Source organism: Cebidichthys violaceus, unplaced genomic scaffold (assembly GCF_023349555.1).
Source record: "Cebidichthys violaceus isolate CVI_PGR_0920_01 unplaced genomic scaffold, fCebVio1.0.p SCAF_20, whole genome shotgun sequence".
Lineage (NCBI taxonomy): Eukaryota > Metazoa > Chordata > Actinopteri > Perciformes > Stichaeidae > Cebidichthys > Cebidichthys violaceus.
The window spans coordinates 7136838-7158838 of record NW_027176373.1 but is presented as its reverse complement, the minus strand read 5'-3'; the positions used below and the strand labels follow the sequence as shown (position 1 = coordinate 7158838).

Below are 22001 nucleotides of genomic sequence, written 5' to 3'. Positions count from 1 at the left end.
TAACAGATGTGATGGATGGAAATTGGCTGTCAGTTCAGGTTTGGAATTAAATTGCTATTACGTAGTTGGTCTCAGCCAGGAGGATTGTTGTTATTGAATAATCTTAAGATTATTTTCTCAATCTAGCAGTTAATTGTTTGATCTATAAAGTACTAGAAAAGAGTGAAAAATGACACTTGTAAATATCAAAGCCCACAATGGCCATTTCAAATTTTTTATATGACCAAAAGTCCGAAAGCAACACGCTTCAATTTACTTTCATTAAAGAATTTAAAATAGCTTAAAGGATCAGCCTGTTGCTTGGTGTCTTCTGTGGCTCTGAGTAAAACATTTGAGAAAAACTATTTCAGACTGAAGACTAAACAAATTAGAGAAAGCTTGCTTTACCAACTATGGATGTCAAGTCTGAAAGATGTGGGCTTTTATCTGCTAGGGAGGGCCTAATGAAAGATACTATTAAGATGCAGTAGTATCTGTAGTATCCAGTGTTTTGGGGTATTGTCAAGATGGTAACTCTCAATTTACAAAACTCTGGCGAGATAGTTGAGGTTAGGCATTGACCATGAATGGTTAACGTTAGGAATCGTGTACGGGCTGCATGTTTCGTGAGAGTATTCTCGCAAATCTAGGGTGACCATCTAGACAAGACCGTGTTTTTGGAGCTTGACCCAAACTAGGAGCTGAAGTCAGAATATCTTGGCCTCCACATTTTAACCAACCTGAAGGAGCAAAGAATGTGTTTTGGGTTATATGCCTGTCACTAGGTCACTGTTAATGGGGCCTAATGGGTAATCATAATCACCTGCCTAAATGCTGTTTATCTGTTGTTTTGTTTGTAACAGAGAGGGAGAAGGGTAGGGAGCCATTGTTTTCTTTTGACCGCTACCGATCCACAACCGGTCCAGTTTTGCGGCACCTGAGAGAGAGAGAGAGAGAGAGAGAGAGAGAGAGAGAGCACCATGTAAAGTGAACCTGTTTTGTTTGTTTGCAATAAACAGAAAGGAGCACAGTTACGGAATCATGCTCTTTGTCTGGACAGCTTGTCGGACAAACCTCTGATCAGCTCTCTTAGGGGATAAATATTGTTGGTTGATAGTCGCTTGAGTCCCCCAACTTCATTAACACTTAACACTAAATTTCTGGCGTATCTCTTGAAATATTTAATTAAATATCAAAATAGTTGGTGATGGAATTTCTGTTGATTGACTAAATCAAAAGACCAATTGTTTCAGCTGTAATTATATTAGCAGTCAGCACAAGTGTGTGTGATTTAGGGTACAACTGTTCTTCTCAGTTACAGTACGACAACCGCACGCACACAGATACATAGATGTTTTGAAACCAACACAGGAACCTACTCTGCACTCTATCCTGAATGATCCTATTGAGGTATTGGTGCTCACTCCCCTGTGACCCTCTTCTATTCTCTGGGGTTACAGTTCACCTTCCAGGACATCCTCTACCACTGACATTGTGGGGATATTTTAGAGACTAGGAGCCATAGGTCAGGGGTGAGATGCCATAAATGGTGCTTGTCCTATGAGACATGGTTGGTTGGTAGACAGACTAATTACAAGGCCCCCGTGACCTAACCTCTGACCCCTGAGCTGCGCATCATGTGATCATGAGAGTGGACACCCCTGAAAACCCCGTTGCTCTCAAATTTGACAGATAATCTCTCTTTTCTGTTGTTCATTCTATCCTCTGTTACACACTAACTAATCATTTTACACTCCTTATCTCTTAATAGGCATAGTTTGAAAAAACAAGTAAGTTTAAATGTTTGATTCTGTACTATGAAAATGGTCCTGTAGCCTCTGCTACGCATTAACGCATTGCAACCCCCCCCCCCCCCCCCCCCCCATTCATGGTCAAACAGCAGTCTGGGGGTCTGACCTTTGACCTCAGTGACCTGCCAACCATGCACAACCATAACTCTCACTTTTACTCAAGAAGATGCTTACTATTCTTTCTAGGATGAATGGCTGTGTTTTTTTTTAACACTGTTTTAACACAGATTTCTGCTTGAAGGAGCGATGGGATTGGATATTTGGCAACTGAGCAGCTTGTCAGATGCTGACTTTGTGTTACATTCCAGAGGTCAATGGCAGGAATATCACACACGCTGATCACAAACAAGTGACAGCAAAGTATCCCATGTGCAGAAAAACTATCTTACGTTTACATTTCAAAATGTAAGACTGATGCACTTTGCATTGTGTTTCTTTGTTTATTTTATGGCTGTTTTAATACAGATTTTACACAATAGTGTGCTTGTTGTAAGTTGTGTAAATGCTACTGCCTACTTTTACTGTTGTGTTTTGGATGTCATATACAGTCGGCTCATGTCATAAACACTACTACTGCTTGAAACATCCAGTTGTTGTTTTCAGCTCTTTAAATGTGATTATTTTCTTGCTTTTCTTTGTTAAAAATATAAACAATATATATTTTGTAAATTGAATATTATTTTGGTTTTGGACAGTTGATCGGACAAGCAATTTTGTCACTTTGGGCTTTGGAAAAATGATCAGTTGATTAATTAAAACAAGACTCCAGCCAGCTCTGTAAGGCTAAATGCTAACTTCAGCATGCTAACATAGTAAAAATGACAGTGCTTAGATGCTGTTAAGCAGTTGTAATGTTTGCCTTGGTCACCACCTAGTAGTGTGTTAGGGTTAATAATGTATGGATAATGGAAATAATTGTTAGTTGCAGCCCTAAAAAAACCTTTAAATGCACAATTTAAAACATATGTAAATATACAGTAGTGTCCATATTCATGTAAGAAATAAAATATTGGTGTTCTTCTACATACATCGTCATATATGATTGTTTACGGAAATGATCAGATCAGAAATGATCCGTCTTTTGAACCCCTCTCTCTTCTCTACACCTCTTTGTTCAGCCAGAGTCCGTTCATGCATATTTCCCTTGCAAACAAACTCTGGATTCCATTATGTAAATTCATTCACTGTCCAATTATTATCAAAGCAAATATTTAGGGAGTTACCGAAAGAGGAAGTGGTGAACAAGATAAAAAAGAAGCTATCAGTTTGCCGAACATTGTCGGCTTAAACCGCAGGGAAGACAGCGAGTAGCAAAGGGTGTGTCACAGTTCATAGATACTGTACATATTCAACCAGAAGCAGAGCTCCGTCTTTACTAACCTACAGCAAGTATGTTTGGACATATTGTTGTCTGCAAGGTGACCTCTCAGTATGCGCACACCACGCAGTTTTCATGCTTTTGTGATTATTTTCTTTCTTATGTCCTTGTGTGTATGTTTTGTGAGATTTCAATTTAAGACTCTGATATGTACGTGTGAGATGTGGTGCTCAGATGTGAAGTGTTCTGCGGTTCCCAGCAGAATGAAGACCGCTACACACCCTTTCTTGTCTGGGAGGAAGGAAAAGACTTGGGGAGAGTTTCATTGTTGTTCATCTCTCAAAAAATATAAATTCTACATTGTCCGCGGCCAATGCTAAACCTCCCCTCGCAGACCGTCCTCTCTATCACTCTTCACTTCACTTTTCTGATTTTGTTCCTTTTTCTTCTCCTCTTCTTTCATTCTCCTCTCTGTACATATCAGATAACAGAGAGTGTCTGGGCTCTGACCCCCACACTCTCTGAGATGAAGGAGGAAATTACTTTGCTAATATGCGCATATTTTGCATTCTTTTGAATTACCCGTCCTAAAATTATACACTTCACCCCACATTTTGCTTAATTATTCATCCACTTGTGAAAATATTTTGGAAAGTACTCTGAACATTATGAGGAAGACGAGGGCAGCATCTGCCGACTATTTTATCAATTAATCGTTCGGGCTATAAATTCTCAGAAATTTGTCAAAAAGTGGTTGTCACAATGTCCCAGAACACCAGTTGACATATTCACATTTCTGCTTTGTCTAAACAGCAGTTCAAAACCAAAAGGTATTTTGATTCATGGAAAACAAAAACAATCATTTTTATGCCAATCTACTAATTGATTAATCAACCAATCACTGGATTTAGATTTCCTCCCCTTTTCCATTTTTGAACCAGAACGGTAACCTCACTGATGGTGGCAGATGATCAAGGACGTTTGACCCCCACTGTGTACAACAACAAGCTATTTCACACATATATGTTCTTCTTATCAATTTGCCTATAAGTATAAACCATAATACTGTAATGTATGATTATCCTTTAATATGTAAGCTGACTGAAGACATAATGGATACTTTCTCTAAAGCCAACTCTTTGTTCTCCCACAGATGTTATTGACCATTATTCCAAGTTGGTCATACATGTATGAGTGAAAATGTGCTCTTACTGGTGTTTAAAGTTATCATATGAATTACTTGTGGTGCCCTCGGTCTTGTTAGTTCTGGACAGCAGTTAACCTGTCTTAATTAGATTGGTGTAGCCGGAGGAGGTGAGACACCAACACCTGCAATTATAGAGAGAAGCCTAAAGTGAGAGGGATTATTCTGCCATCAGCAGTTGGCTGCTATTGACTACCTGCTGACACATCACTCACTACTCTTAACCGCCCCGGTCGGTAGAGGCCGCTAGTGATAACACAGCTTTGTGCATCGCCGACCCCTATAGCCGCTACTCTGCTCCCAGAGACACCAGTGGAGGAAAAAACAGTTTGCTCACTTTTAGGGTTTTGGATGGCTTGTTTGGCTAACAGCTAATAGAACAACCAGTATACACACTACTTAGGATTTGTTAGAGGATTGGTGCTTGTCCTGTTTAGTTTTGAACCTTCTATCACATATTGATGCCCTTTACCGGGATCAATAGCTGCTCTATAGCTGTGACCATGAAGCCAGTTTCATGCTTCAGTCGTGGCTCAAATCTTTGCTCATTTAATTTGCTCAGTCAAAAGCAAGAATAAGGGGAGAGGTCGTCAGGAGGGCAGTTTGTCACTCATTCAGGAAACCAGTCCCATTGGCTGAAGAGGAACAAACAGTTTGTGTTTAATGAGAGGGGGAACCGCTTTCTTCTGCTTCACCTCACCCACCTAAAGGTCACTTCTATTCTTCTCATATGACCCAATGCCATGGATACCTGTGTGGTGTGTGTGTGTGTGTGTGTGTGTGTGTGTGTGTGTGTGTGTGGGGGGGGGGGGGTAGAAATCCTCTATTTATAGTGGTGTATAATTGAGATAACCAGTGTTCTGAAAATCAGTTTACTAATTCAATAACGGCTAGGCTGCTCAAATACCATATTAATTACAGAATAGGGTAATTTGACAAATGTAAACAGTCCTGTTCATTTATCTCATGGAAACCATGTAGGTCAATAATAATGATGGCTGCTGATAATGAAACAATAAATGAATACTTTATACATGTCATCAACAAAGAAATCAACAAATGAATTAATCTAAGAGAGTATTAGTAGTCAAATATCATACACTTTTTGTTTGAAGATTTACACAATGATTGTATAATATGTGTTTCATTTAAAACAATAATAATCCTACATGAAAACATTTGAACATCATTTTTGGTTTGGGTAATTTTTCAATAATTATGTAAATAGTGTAGGACATGCATTTGACGTCTTCAGGATTAACAATCATTTCTTGTCTGTTTATTTCAAAGGCCAGATGAAGTGTCTGTTGTCCTGAGGCTTTGTGGGGTTCACTGAACTAAAACCCTTCACTAGCTTGGCAGCATCTAACAGCCATAATCCCATCCTTCTCTGCCTCCTGTTGTCTACCTCTTTCTGGCTGTTTGTGCTGCTAATGATTTCAGCATGCCAGCTAACACGGCATAAACCCATCAAAGCACTGATGTATTAGCAGGGTCACGCTGGTCCAAGTCTGCCACATACACTGGTGTAGAGCAAAACACTTTGTCCTGTTTTTTGGGTTGTTTTTCTTTAGAGCAGGACACTATGGACCTTGATTTTGCTGATATACACAGAAAGATTCAGAGATGGAGAGTGCAGTGGGGTGTCAGGTGCTTCACCTGACACCCCACAATGTCTTCCACTTCTGCAGTCTGAAAGATTTTACCATGCTGTGTGTATTTTTTTTTGTATTTCAGTGCACTCAACAGACATTTATCTTCAAGGATTTCACTGAAATTCCATAATTTCCAGCACAAAATTATTAGCTCATGCTTTTTAATTTTTGCATAGTTCACGGACAAAATCTGTATGCGTGTGTACAATATGCAAGCATGCACGTGTGTTTTGTGACCAATAATATTAAAATTTGTAATATATATGGATGTTTGTAAATGCATTTGCCTGTGTGACTGTGTGTTTGTGTGTCTTTCTCAGTGGGTGGTAACTGTTAAACTCTTCCATTTGGTGGGATTACTCCTCCAGTCAGTCCTGTGGGAGCAGCCATCAGCCCGTCATCTTTTAGAGGAACACTACACCTTCTAAAGCTTTAATCCTTTCTTCCCTCTTCTCCCCTCCTTTTCCCACACTCAACCTCTTAACCTCATCTCTCGTTTTCTGCTCCCTCCCTCCCTTTTATTTGCTGGCGCTGTCAACTTTTAGCTGAAGTGGCTGAAACTCAGTAGATTCAGCGGCGGTTGTGTTAAAAACTGTGATGTTACAGCTCCCGTCTGACGAGTTAGAAATGCTGCTGTATATTGTTATCAGAAGAAATTATGAAATATTATTTATTATCATATTATTACAACATTATCCCACATGTTTCGAAATATGTATATTAAAAATAACTGAGATTAAAAACTGAGGTTTTAAACTAGGTGAGCTTCATTATAAAATGCATCAACACCACTCCATTATTTCCTTTAATTCATTCTAATTATTCATGCCTTTAATATAACCCTTTACTGTGTCTAGTTCTGTACATGGAAACATGAGAGCTACTGAATGGATGAAATAGATTACATAAATTTGAGATGACTGTGGGTTACAGAGAGTGAATGATGTAATGAGACAAGCACAACTTGCGGACAAGAAAAGGTCTAATTCTGTCTCTGCTGCTTGACCTGGAAACAGCCCATTGATAAAGATTTCTTAAATGAGCAGGAAGTGCATGAGGATTTGTGTGTGTATGTGTGTTTTGTGTGTATGAAGGGGATGAAGTAAGAGGTTGAGAAAAAGAACATTTGTAATCCAATGAAGAGCCTACAGCCACGATAACGGCTTGATTGACTTTGATGAACCCTGACTTTAGTACCACCATGAGGTTCACATTTGTGATTTTGAGTCAAATATCTCAACAACTTAAGGTGTGTTGTTGGGAGTTGAATCCCTGTTCAGTCAACATCATCACTGAAATAGATTAAATCTAATTTACTTCTAATCATGTTAGTGTTAACTTCATAGTTATGCAGTGATGCATAATTCACCTCTCTAAACCGATGTTTATTGAGCTGAAATGTGAGAAATCAGGACCTATTTAGATACTAAAATTAAAGACATTTACAATTTTATATTTTCATTTTAAGGAAATATGGGAATGATAGTGGAACTGCGACTATGTGGCTAGTAATCCGTATTTGTGTATCCCAATAATCCAAATTTCCATTATTGCTGCAGGGCCATGCAGGACTTGGTATCTTTGTGTTTGCCTTCTTATGCATGGTATCAAAGCTTAAGGCCAGTGTTTTTTCCTGGATGCCATGTCAGAATCCATTTTTATCCTTGTCCAAGAGTCTCTGCTGAGCAGTGAAATCTTTTGATGTGTGCGGCTGAAACCTTGTAGGGGTTCGAGCACGCTTTAATAACGAAAGAGCAGAATGGCTTGTGTGTATGTGTGTGCATGCTTTTGTGTCTCCAGCGAGGCGGGTTACTTTGCTGTGCGAGTAATGAAATGGGCTTTGTAGTTTGCATGAGTTTGCAACAAGGTCAGGGTGTCGGTGTGGTGTGGTGTCCTGTCTGAGCTACGGCTTTATCTGCCTCACAGATGACTCCTTCACATCCTACGCCGTCCTACATCACTCAAACACACATTTTATCCTTTTGCTTCCACTCCTTGTTAATGTCTTTACAAATAAGCGTCAGAGAGCGGAGGTACGGCAGCATGAAAACAAAAGAGACATATACTCTGTTCCCACCCCTTCCATGTGCTTGAATCCCAGATAGTCATCTTTGAATGCACCACCCTAATTATTGCTGCTCCCTGTTTACATTGGGGATTATGATTAGTGAGTATGATACAGTACTTTTACTCGGTTGCCACACTTTGTCTTGCTGATTATATCGGATTTTCTGTGATGGTTGGTATGCTTGCCAAACATGCAGAGTGCCAATTGATTGAGCCTTTGTCAGCCCATATCCTCTATTCTCTTTGTAAAACGATGTGTGTATATTACTGACATGTCTGACTTGGTCTTTGTCGTTATTGGCTTTGATACAACTTTATTCAGCCCTAACAATTTTAAAGACTTATTTTGTCTTCACCTTTGCTATGTATAATTATTTTCCTCCTATAACTACAGACATTTTAAGAGATTAGCATGTGGATACACTGACTCTGCAGTAATTAGTCTAAACCGTTGGCGAGTTGGTTGTTGAAGGGTTTAGCACAAAGCCCCTACAGATAGATGTACATCTCTGCTGACTCTTGCACAATGCTTTAAGTGTTATTTTCTGCCTTTGGAAATACATGTGCATTGTTTATTGCCTATTTTAGTCTTAATCTCAACCCACATTGGACTTCATCTTAAACCCCAGCTGAAATAAAGTGGTGCTGCTTCTTGGCCTGCTCATCTTTCTGTTGATCTCAGCATAAGCTAGAAAAAGATATATGCTGCTTGTGAGTTCGGTGTAGTGTCTCCAGGGGTATCATTTCCTGTGTTTGTGCTGTGGGTGAGCAACCAAATGCAACTTCAGTGTGTTTTCTGATTATTGGCTTAACAATGCTGCTAATGCATTTGCCTACTTATGTGTTTCAGTGAGTTAGACTGAAGCATATCTGTGAGCGTCACTCCGGTTTATCGTCTTTCTTTTTGTGTGGATAAAACAAAGAAGTTACAATGTGGTAATCAGTGAGCTTTGGAGATGCTGATGCTGGCTGTAGCTTCATATTTAGCTTACATAATAGACGTTTTTATCTAACGGAAAGAAAGTTGTCTTGTGGTAAACAACCGCTGGTGTGACGTTCCACAGTGTTAAAACTATTTTCTAAGCAGCTCAGCCATGGTGTCTATCACTGGTAATGCTGAAAAAACAGTTTGTCAGACTTCCTGGTAAAATTACATGTGCATTGTTTGTTACTTGTCAATTCTAGATCTGCCACTTCCTCTCCAATGACAAGATGCAGATACTCTCAGATCTCTCCACTGCACCCATCTGATGTCACTTCTCTGTGACGATGCATAATCTGTGGTGATCAGACAGCAAAGCTCAGAATCCGACACGTTTATGATGTAAATGACCAACTCTTGTTTTTTTTTCTTACGCCAAATGCAAGGGGCTGAAAGAACTGTAAGACGATATTAAACAACATCAGTGTAGCAGTGGTTTAGGAGCAGCAATGTAAGACTGACCAAAATAAACAATATACAATATTCCTGTTTGGTAACTACAGGTAATGAGTTAACCTCCACATGAATATTAATTAAACTCATCGCTTTGGCTTGATGTCGATCATGAAGGGTTGCAGTCTAACACCTGATGCCAGCTTGTTCTCCAGTTTGAGGGTCTGTCAGCACGTCTGTCGTCACCATTAATGAGCGCAGTCGTGTCTGTCTATATACCTGTCCAATTTATTTCCCTGTCTGGAGCGTGCCAATGTGTGTGAATGTGTGCATTAGACACATGATTTGGTGTGCATACCAGGCACTGTGCATGTGCACATATAATTTTGTCCCATGCTAATGTGAAATGCAATAGCGCTAGACAGGGATTAGCTGATATGGCCCCAAGCAACCGGTAGCTGCTGTGACTCTAAGAGAAAGGTAGCAGGCCAGAAGGGATGTACTATTGTGGTCGAGCATTACATACATTATTCATCAGCTCTGCTCGCATGGCTGGTGATAATGATTTTATCAAATCTGGCAAGATGGGTGGTTGGGTGGGGGAACACCGTGTATATGTGCATATCTTTTTTTTGTCTCTTTTCCAATACAGTATGTTCATGAATTTCAATATGATATGTTTAGCAACAGATATGGTAGGAAGCATGAAATGGGAAACCAATCTGTCTCTCATCCCTTTAGCCCTTCACTGATATTGCCACCCCCACCGACACATAAACCCCGCGATAACGTCTGATAAGGTTTGAAAGGTGGAGTCTATTGTGCTGAAAGGCCAGCTCAGGTGTGTAGGAAGCCAGGAGAACAAAACCGGCTACTCTCACAGCGGTGCTACCGAATAGTGTGTTTATTCAACAGAAAACACGACTGCTGAATGGGCTTTGATTCATTCACTCATCGCTGTCCTAACTGCACAGCTGAGAATGAAAAAAGGAGCGTGTTCACATTTCAAAAGCAGCATGCCAGATGATGAGTAAGAGCAAAACAAGCAAACAAAAAAGGAAACCCTGATGTTTCTCCAGCCCTCCTCTCACCTTACATAACATCCTCCACCTGCTGTTGTTCCTGTTACCTCCTCTGTGCTCTGCTTGTGCCAACATGCCATCACAGTCGTTGCTCTGGGTTGTCCTTAAACTGCTAACCAGTTCTTCCCCCGCTCCTTGAATAATTGCATTCCGGCCCAATAATGCTATGTTTGGGTAGGAGTGTGGGAACAGGTCGTCTGAAGTTGCTGTTTGTTCTCTTGGATTGGTTATTTCCGGTTTCAGCCGGCTCCTAACAGGACACGACCTTCTCCAGCTAATTTGTTAGATAACACAGAGAGAAACAAACAGGGAAACAGAAAGGAAGTGGATGGACTGGGAAGAGAAGGAGGTCTGATGAGTAGACAGGTGATAGGAGACAGTCAGACAGACGGCATACGTGCATGTACATACACACATGCTGTGTGCACAAAAGAATTGTGATGCAGTGGCATTGTCTGAGTTAGGTGCTGAAATGTCATCATTTGCCTGCGGGGAAAAAGCTGTGAATGTCGGTGTGTGTGTGTGTGTTGTTCATGCACCAGTGTGCACTTGTGACTGTCTCCCCTGTGGAGGCTGTGTCAGATCCTTTTGTTGGGGAGATCTGTTACCTTCCCTGCCCTTTGTCCCGACATGTTTGTCCCTATAAATGTTAAATACTCCCAAACAGCAGTTATTATAAGAGCTGCACAGTGCAGCCGACAGAGACAATGGGGATCATCAGCATATTATGTAATTGTCCCTGTTTTTCCAATAAGATCCTCTATCCTCAAGCCAAACATTTTGGTAAACTATTGGATGATCCTGAGAATTGTTTTGTTTTGAGGACCTCCTCAACTCACACATTAACAGGATTCCTTAAAAAAATGCCTGAAGGATACCTCTATTGCCTGAGTAAAACCCACATTAGAATTTCTGCACACTTGTCTTTTAATGTGTTAAGGTGCACAAGGAATACAAGGCTTTTGGAAATTAAATTAGTACATTTTCCTCAACAATGTGTTATAATATACAGAGTTTACACCAATAACAAAAAAGAAAACATGGTCAAACGTGAAATACTGGGTAGCAAAAACTATTCTCATGACTACAAACATAAATATATCGTTAAACACATTTCACTGTAATATGATTGTCCTAGTCTTGGTTCAAAGGCCCTTCCAATTGTGTCAACCTTTACACTGTTTGTATTTACCTTTGTCACATGCGTCTATGTTTGCTTATGTTGATGACAAAAGCAAATAGCTAACAAGTGACAATATGAAGCCTTGAATTTACCCATAGTATGTCCCATCTTAGCAAAAGTGTCTGGAACATACTGAGGAATGAGGAATAGACTGGACTAGGGGATGGTGCTGCAGGAAGGGTTTGAGTAGTTTCGATGGATATCTTGATACTTTTTTCTTATAAAACTGGGTCACTGTTGGAATCTGTTGGAATTGTTGTGAATCCAAGCTGACTGCTAACTCTCAGTAAAAGAACAGGCTCCACGCGGTTTCAACCCTACAGGTGCTGATTTCTTGAGAAAATAGTAAAAATAGCAAAACTACTTGAGGGTTCATTCTTTTCTTTTCAAAGCCTCTGTTGCAAAAAGCCAGGTGGGTTATAAGATAGTAAAGGAAAGATGGCTGAAAAGAAATGTGAAGCAGCAGCATACCACAAGCTTCAGCTGCTCTCATGGAAGGTTTCCAAGGAATGAGATGGATTCTTCTTGTACACCTCACTGCACCTTTCTGCTCAAACCACATCTCTGTTCTGGCACTTTTTACGATTTTAGAAGTTACTCATTTTAGGATGACATTTCCTTTACACAAAAAACCAACATCCACACACTCTTTTTTTTTTTTTTTAACTTTTCGGTTGGAGACCTTCTTCAGGGCAAGAATATTCGTGCACAGATTCAAGTATGTGGATGCTTTTTTCATTAAGTGTGATAGTCTATAGCTCCAGCACCTCAGCTGAGGGTCATATTTTTAAGATGACATTTCCTACTTACTTTTCAGAGTGTAGGTTTGTATGATTTATGATCTTTTTCAAAAATTCCTCAAATGTACTGTGTCAATCCATAACACAAATGTGTTTATGTCTGTATCCTTATCTGCTTATGCATGACTGTGCTTGTCAACTTTATCTGTGTGTCTTTTTATTTTTTGTGTAACTTGAGGCCAAAGAGCCAGCAATTAAAAAGAGGACTGGGACATCTAAAAGCTCAGAGGCACAGACCCAGCATACATGCTGGCAGTCAATTGGCAAGCCAGGGGAGGTGAAATTGGAGAGAGAGAGAGAGAGAGAGAGTGAGAGAGAGAGAGAGAGAGAGAGAGAGAGAGAGAGAGAGAGAGAGAGAGAGAGAGAGAGAGAGCGGGGGGGAGCGGGGGGGGGGGGGGGGGGGGGGGGGGAGCGAGAGAAAGAGAGAGGGGGAGACGGGAGAGGGAGAGGGAGGAAGGAGGAGGGCAGGGTGAGTGCGTGTGGGAGAAAAGAGAACCAGAGAGAAGAGGGCGGGCTCAGACTCAGCCAGCGCACACACACCCTCTCCTCTGCCTTCAGTCTGGTCTAAGCGTGCAAGAGGCAGCATGTGTGAGTATGTGCTGTAATGTGTGTGTGTGCATGTGTGTGCGCATGTGTGTAGAGTCGAACGCTGCGCTGGAGTCCAGGAGACGTCTCACCGATGCAAGGATTCCCCTGTTTGCTCTCGGAGAGGATACGCGCTGACTGGGTTTTAACCACCTCAGGGAATTAACTGTTACTCACACAGGAAACACTGGGAGCTTAAGTAAAGGTAAAGATTCCTTTCATGTTTTGAGGATGTGTTCGGGGGCTTTGTGAGTGACAGAGATGGAGTTGTTTGGGTGTTGAAGATAACTGACTTCATGTTGTGTGTGTTTAGATGATTTGTTAGCCGTTTGGATGAGCGGAGGTGAAGTTCTAGTAAGGAGTTCAAATGTGTGCATCTGACTGCATGGTCCATATATGTGTGCCAATGTCTGTATACCAACATATTTTGTATGCTTTCTTACATAATGTATCTTTTTTGTGTGTGTGTAATTTAACACTTTACTACTGTTTGGTGGTGGCTCTATTCTCTTGATGGGGCTCTCCCACGCTCTCTCACACACATGCACACAAACACTCATATACAGTATATATATGATACAAGAGAACTGCAAGAAAAAAAGCATTTGACACATTTTATTCAACTAACCAATCTGCGTGGTCCAGTGTGTGTGTGTTGATGAAAGCACTTTATCAATCATTAATGTTCTCACTGGGTCATTGCCGGGTTTCCTACCCGAGGTAATTTAGTGATAACAAAATAGCCTAACAGCCCTCTGGACTGATACCACCTGACATTTCCCCGCCATTGAACAAACGGCTCAGCTCAAAGGGCAAACAAAGTAACGTATGTGCATATTTGACAGTGTGCTTTTACGTAAGAAGAAAAAGGAGAGATGTAATTACTCCAGATAAAAACTCAAGTGGTACTTACGGCTGTAGCACAGGTCAGTCCTGAAAATGTCTGGTTGTGCCATCAAAGGTTCACAATGCAAAATGACGAGAGAGAGTGTGTGATCCACGCTAACGCGCTTGGATCTGATAAAGACATTAGCCTACTTTGTGTGTATGTGTGCGTTCTGTGTTGTGTTGTGTTGTGTGGAAATATTAATAGATAATACGAGAGGAAACACTAGACAGACAAAAAGGAAGACCTAAGAGCTACTTAGAGACGATGAAACAGCAGAAAAAAGGCAGTGAAGACTTGGCAGAGAGCGACAGTAGCCAACAAGACAAGAGAGAGAGAGAGTGTAAAAGAGAGAGGGGATAAGGGACAAGTTGCAACAAAATCAAAGGAGGAGAGTGTGCAAATGTGGACTTTTATCTCCTACTTATTACTTCAGACGTATTTACCATCTGACCCTCAAATGTGCGTGGGTCAGTAGATATGTTAGTTCTCAGCGGTGCAGAGGGTCGTCTGTAGGCATCCAGACAGACTAAGAATTATGAGGGGTCAAAGAGCATAGTGTCTCCGCTGTCCTTTCTCCTGCATCACTTTCCTGCTTCTCTGCAGAAGGAATATTTACCACTCATCATAGTGTTTACAGTTTACTGCTTAATATTGCTGTGGCATGCCAAATCCAGGTTTGAGACGAGCCGATAACACATAATAAGAAGACAAAATACCTGTAATTTGGTAAATGTTTGGCTTTTGTCCAAAGAGCTTTGCAGTTTCTTGTTCATTCAGCCTGCTACAATGCTTTGGACTGGCCTAACCACTGGGAACAATTTAGTAGTTACTTAGTAAGTCAGTAAACTATTTCAACTTCAATTGAATACTGAATAACGGATTTCTTTAAGAATATTTGCACTCAGATTTTGCCACAGACTTTGCTCTCAGTGTTTGTTTTAATATTGAGAACTAGCCATCTCTTTCCCTCTCTCTCCCTTCTCTTTCTTGTTATCTTTTCTTCATGTTATCTTTCTTGCTACAATTCACTGCTTCAGTTGCTGCTATAAGGAAGTTGAATATTGTCAGTGTGTTTTGAGGAAGTGATCCGTGAAAGGATTCATAGTGGCAGATAAAAACTGGTGTGTGTGTGTGTGTGTGTGTGTGTGTGTGTGTGCGCACACTCTTTTTTTTTTTTTTTTTAAATTGACAAAGACCTTGCGAAAGCCTGGGGATGTGAAATGGGGGGAAAGCCATTATCTCATACACATTTACACACCCCTCATCCAGGTTTATTTGAATGTGTGTGTCCATTTACTATGTGTGCAAGTGTGTGTTCAGGACAAATATGTGTGCATCCACACAACCATGTGCTCCATCTGTGTACAGTAAGCTAATATAGTATGTGAGCGTGAAAGGGGGGATGGGGCTCCGCTAAGTGAGCCCTGTGGGTGTGCGGGTGTATTTGTATAGTGTGTATGTATGTGTGTGTGTGTGTGTGTGTGTGTGTGTGTGTGTGTGTGTGTGTGTGTGTGTGTGTATGTGTGTGTGTGTACTGACCCAGATTGATACACTGCTTTCAGGCTAAGTCAGCTCACCTACAGGCAGTTATAGGTATAGACATATCCTCTTTTACACACATCCAGCCTTAAACTGCCTCCACGCTCCAAAAGTCCCTAAATCTAGCAAGAAAGTTGCCACGTCGCCAACACTGACAGCTCGTCGCTTCAGGCCTCCCTCCAAGGCCACTTGCCCCAAATTATCATCATGAACGTTTACATATTATAATGAACACAAACAACGAACATGGCTATTGAAAGTAGTCACAGCTGTTAAGCTAGCAGTTTGTGGAAGACTCCGATGATGAGCAATGAGTGCATCAGCAGAAAACGAGCAGGTAGACAGGCAGGTAACCCGTCCAATCATCACTTTCGGGCCGAATGAAATGATTGGACGAGCTTATTACAGTCCTGCGACAGCCACAGATAGTTTTTTTTCTTCTTCTTTTTTGGTCAGAGCATTTGATTGCTGTCAGGATGGACTTAGAATTTCAACAGAAATATGATTACCAACCCTGCTTTTAAGTCATACTCATCCTTTGATCTGCACATGTAAAGCTCATACAGCGCTCCATGCATCAAATAATACATTATAGAAATGGAAATAATAATCACCGTCACCGCCATCAACAGCATGGAACTCCAGCTTGTTGCAAATACTCTCACATCTTTATCCTCCACAGTGACTACGACTCTTCTGACCTTGTGGCAGAGCAGACGGACGCCCCCTCTCATGATTATAGATACAGTACATAAGATGCAGTTTGATGAGCATGTGGCGGGCATGATAAAGGGATGATGCAATTAACATGAAAGGGATTCTCTCTCCCTCATCTTTGTCCGTCTTCTTCTCTCATCTTCTAACTGTTGTTGGAAAAATGCTTCTCTTCCTCAGAGGTCTACTTATTTCTGCTGTTACGCAAATATAGGGCTTATGCAGCCCCCAGTGCCCATCTCCCCACATGCAATCAAGCTGTTTAAATGTTTGTGTTTGACTGTGAGCCTGTGGGTTCTCTGTGTGTCTGTCTGTCTTCTGTGTGCCTGTCTCTCAGTCTCCCGAGTCCCTGCTGCTGTCACTTGCAGCCCAGTACCAGACAGATATCGTTGAAGTCTGTTTTGGGAAAACCAAGACAAAACTGACAGCTAAGGGTGGAGGGACGCTAAAATGATTTTCCTTATCTATGGTTTCACGGAGTGTGTCTAATTAAGGTGTCGGTTCTGTCATGGCTGCATTCAATAGCAGGGGGGAATCCCTTTGCAGTGTCGGCAATGCTTTACAAGGGGTGACAAGATAAATCTGACGGGTTGTGAGATGATTTGAAAACAGGAAAGCGGGGAAAAAGTATTTGGTGTCATAAACCATGCTATTGTTGATTATAATGAGACATTGTTTTTTTTTTTCTCAAATAGGCTGGAAATCACTGGGATTTCATACATGCATGCATGTTTGTGTGTCTGTATTCCCTGTTCCCGGCCTTTTGCATAACCTTTTGAAAATATGAGGAATTGCGCAAGAGAGGCTGAACGAGACGGTGTGAACATTATGTCACACTGACGTGTTTGCTTATGTGTGTCCATTAGTAATGTCACTCGTCTGGTTGAGCAGGACTACAAGCGTTGTTTGCTGGGGAGTGGGAAACATCAGGTGAAGAACTTTTGTTTTGTGCTAGACTCCTCAACATCAACCCCCTGATGAGAAGAAAGGGGGAAAAGATGCAAAGGGAGTGGGAGAAGCAGTAGGGGATGCCTGTAATTTCTGAAGGGGTTCAGACGGGGGAGGGGTGTCTCAGAGCTGACATGAGCTGGCATGTTCACTCATTTCCCATCTTTTGTCTGTTCTGTGTTTACTGATGAATTGGGAGTTTCTTCCTTCCTTCCTTCCTTTGCTCCCTCCCTTTTTTCTCTCTTTTTTTCTTTGTCTCTCTTGCTATCTCATCACTCCTTCCTTCCTCTCTTGGTGTGACGGCGTTGCCATCCCTGTCATGTCTGCCCATTATCTCTGATCAGTGTTGCGTTCCAGCCCACACATCGCTCTGGCTGCCAACTGATGTGTAAATGCATGTGTCTGTGCTTATGTGCATGGATCTACATCTTATTTGATATACACAAGGTTAGATCTTCATATTTCTCCAGGGTGCCCTCAATTCAGAGGAACAGTGGGAGAAAAAAGCAGAGAAGGTGAATATGTATAGTTTTGTTTTCTGAGCTATGAGGAAACAAAGGATGTGTGCAGTCATGTCAAAGAAGTACAATTTGAAGTCCATGCATTGAGACAATGTTACCTGAACAGGAAGCTGGTGTAAGAGACTTCAGAGTGAGAGAGTGGAAATACATCTGTGTGTGAAGTGCTGAGTATGGATTTAAAGGAGGAATTACAGTGGGAGTGCAAAGAGTGTCTTCAAAGATAGGCTTTATGCTTTGTTTGCACTGAGGAGATTTGGCCTTCCCGGGATTTCCTTTTTTTCATCTGCTTGGAAATCTTTACACCCCATTTTTGTGTCAGTGTTTGTGTGTTTCCGTCCAAGTTTACATCCACATGTGTAATTAAAGCAGAGGAAACAAGACACTTGACCATTGTCTCTCCTCTCCTCCTGCTTTTTTCCAACCCCCACATTACATTAGTTACATAAAGAGAGTGCTGACCAGCAGCAGCTCAGTGCTCATCACATAGTCACACTTCACGTTCCTGCTTGTTGACCTGGAAGTAATGCAGTGGAATCGTACAAGGCGGTCTCAAAAGCCTGTATGTGCATTTGTAAGTGTGTGCATGTGCAAATATGTATATGTGAATATGTCTGAATGTGTGTGTGTGTGTGTGTGTGTGTGTGTGTGAGAGCGGGAGTTGAAAAAACGCAAAGATGAAGGCTTACGGGCAGAGCTGCATGGCTTTTCTTTTTGTTCTTTGGATTGAGATTGGTTTTTGATAAAAACCCTGTGGTGAGTGCTGTATAAGGTTCCTATCAGACCGTGTGTTTTTGTCATTGCCTCCTGGTGCGTTGGTTTTTAGACACGTGAATGTGTGTGCATGTGTGGTCAGATTGCCTTTGTCCTCTCTCCTCAGGCCTGCACTCAGATGTCAGTGAGTCGTGTGGAGCTTATACAGGTCACTAATGCACTGAGAGGAGAGGCTCTATTCACCGTAGCCACTCAGAGCCCAAACAATAACCCCCAGCTCGTGTCCGCACACAAGCTCAACTCCCAGGAAATGGACCCATTGACCTAGATCCAACCCCATCCACTGAAGAGACGCCACATTGCTGACATGTTGTTGATATCCTTGTCTCAGTGATAGTTTTGTTTGTTGCCATCATCATTTAAACATTGGCAGAAATCCGGGGGTCTTTTGTTTTGTAGCCGGGGAGCTGATTACGTTTTACCAACCTTTATAACCTTCATAGTGACTAAAGTCTACCTACATTAGCTTATGTTTTTACGATGCAAAATGAATAACAGTTTCAGGAAAATACTGCTTCGGAAACAAAAGGGAAATTACGTTTTTTTTTCTGGAAATGACTTTATGTTGATCACAACCTGAAGGTCATTTGGTAATTTGACACTAAATCACAGGATGGAACTCGTTTCCATATCTTCTTTCTACTCTTTCACTTTACAACAGTTACTATGGTGCTGCTATACATCAGAAGTATTAAATATTGCAATAATGTGCTGTGTGTGTCTATTGATCCGTAAGGTATGGGCTGCCTTCCTGAAGAGAATTAAACCTAAAACTTAAAGGATGTATGTGGATGTCTTGACCTTGAAATATGCAGAACAGTGATGCAACAGTCTGGGTGTGGGTCCACTCCTATTCTCTGAATCTGTCACACCTTACTGCAATGTTTGTGTGTGCGATGCACAAATGAAGAAGTAGGTAGCAAGAGGGAGGGTTTGCTTTTTTCTTGGTAAACAGCAGACAAAAAAAAATGTGATCATGTGATAAGTATAGTTAGCAAATTTGTACATTCTGCATGCTTGAGTGTACATTTACTATACATGTATAAATGTTTGAAGTGCGGACATTGGCTTCTATTATAGTTGTAGCTATTAGTTTAGTTATTATTAATTGCTATAGTTTTTTGACCAGTAGAAACCTTTTTACCTTCATCAAGTTTGAAACGTATCTTATCTTAACCCCCCCCAGCAGTGTCTCTGTCCTCTGTTGGCTGGAGAGGCAGAGACACAACATACTGTCTGTCACGTTCTTGCTGAACATTTCTTACCCCCATCCCTCACTGCAGTGCATTGTCTCCTGTCTCTTCTTCAAGGGGATACTTTGTTTGCAAGCGCTGCTGTTGACCCAGCTGCAGGGATCCACTAAGATAACTTCCCCTTCCACCTCCCGCTGTCCCCCTCCCCCCTCTCTCTGCAGTACACCTCTGTGTTGCCCATTCCTCTGCCACTAACTTCTTTCTTTACACTACCTGCTTACTCACCTCTGTCAGGATTATACTGTCATGGTGTCTCCTCTACTCTTTCTCCACCCATAATCTTTCATTTCCTTTCTCCTCTTTCTTCCCCCACAGTACCCTCTCCACTTTTTTCCTTCCTTCCCTCCCTACCTGTCCTTGTGCGGTCAGGCCAAAGCCCCGCTCTTGCTCCCTGGTAATGTAGTATTACAAAAGGATTTGCTGAGCCTCAGCAGAAATCTTAATTAATGAAGTGATAACATTGTCTTTGCATCACTCTAACAATTTGATTAAAACCAGAGGAAGCTAATACCTGCATATTGCATTGTCGCAGTAAAACCACAATCACGCTATCTCTATCTTTCTTACGGACAATCTGGTCACAATAACCTCTTCAATAACCCTCTCCAGATAGTCTTAGCCCAGCCATATCGTTACTGACAACAAATCGGGCCTGTTCACATGTGCCCTACTTTGAACTGACACAACATCTATCTCTATCAGCCCCTCCGGACCTATCAGCACCACTTCACTTCTTTACCTCTTTACCTCTTATGTCTTCTTCCACCTCAGCACACATCATTCATCTTTCTACCTGTGGCCCAACACTCCATTCCACCAGCTCTAACAACCTCTCGTCCCCTTTCAACACCATCATTTTTTTTTCAGACCCTCAAGCTTCTCTCATCCTATCCCCCTGTCTCAACCTCCCACCTCAATCAGTCTACCTTTGCCTAAAACCCTCTTATCCCTCTCTCTCGCTCACTCACCCACCCTGTTATTTCGCTGTCCTTTCAGCCGCACAGAGCGGAAGAGGAAGTATTACCCGCCAATTTGGCTCCATTCACACCTGTCTGTGTTTGTCTGCGAGTCTCTGTCAGTGTCTGACAATATATGGTGCCAAAACTAAGTATGTTTAAATTTAAACTTGGCCGTTTTTTTGCCTCAAATAAATGTAATTGGGGTACTCTTTCACAGGAAGTAATATAATTTTTTAATGGGTTTTCAACAGTGCAATTTTCACAATAAAAGATTTTAGATATTTTATTTACAATACTTAAAGTATTAGACCTTTAATGTGGATAAGAAAAACAAAACTTCCCCCCAATAGGTCAGTTAAGGGGAAAAGTGGAGAATTAAGGAATCAAGCCATAGAACTACTCAATTATTTCAGGCTTATCAGCTCTTTACAGAAGTGTGTCTTATCCCACTTCATTACTTCATTGCCATGTCAACCAAGCTGAGAGGAATTTGTTTCAGTGTGACTCAGATAAATCAGGAAAAAACAGGATAGTTTGCACACATCACAATAAAAGAAAAGAAAAAGAAAAATCAGGTCCCACAAACAGCACGATTCCAGTGTGTGCTACAGTGCAGGAGTAATAAAACTAAAAAAATATATAGAATTGATTAATAAGTTAGTGATAAGTTTGCTGGGATTTCTACCTTCCCCAGTGTTGTTGTTTTTTAAACTTATAAAATATAAAGGCAATCTCAACAATATATGTTTATATGTTAATAAAACCCTCGTTAAGTCTAACAAATATAAGGGTCAAAACATTTTCTTCTCTTCTACTCCTGGAGTTTCTTTTTCCATCAAGCCTGTAGAAGCATATCATTCAGGTGTCATTTCAAGAAATTCAAATACATTCAAATACGCTGCCACGTCCGCACAGTACTCTTATTCCTTTGTAACAGCTTTCTCTATCTTATTTCTCAGCCGCTCCTCCCCCAGGCTGCGTCTTGCCCGCAGGGTTTCTACGGTTACCAGCTCAATCTGGAGCACAGTCAATGTTTCGTCCCACTCCTCCTGGATAATTAAACAACACTTCTTGTACTGCCGCTCACATATTTGGAGCAGCAAATCACCACATGAATATTCAGTTGATTGGTTTTGATGACTGGGTGGCGATTGTCTGTGCAATCACTATTTCATTATGAAGAACGAGGGTGCGTTGATTGAGGAACAGCAGAAAGACGATGATGATTCATTAGGATTTAACAAAAAGCAAATGATAGTTCGCCATTTGTCATGCAACCTGCTGCTTGCTGATGAATGTACTCTGTGGACAAGAGGATTTCAAGTGGCATAGTAACCTGCAACAGAAG

At 41.3% G+C, this 22001-nt stretch overlaps 1 protein-coding gene across 1 annotated transcript in view; it reads left to right on the top strand.

Annotated features, from left to right (window-relative positions):
- The first annotated feature begins 13056 nt into the window (after window positions 1-13056).
- The window catches only part of LOC137876407 (rho guanine nucleotide exchange factor TIAM1-like), a 51842-nt gene continuing 42897 nt past the window's right edge, over window positions 13057-22001 (top strand). Inside the window, exon 1 of the mRNA XM_068715935.1 lies at window positions 13057-13264. The gene's annotated coding sequence lies outside the window, so the exon portion shown is untranslated. The remainder of the gene's footprint in view (window positions 13265-22001) is intronic.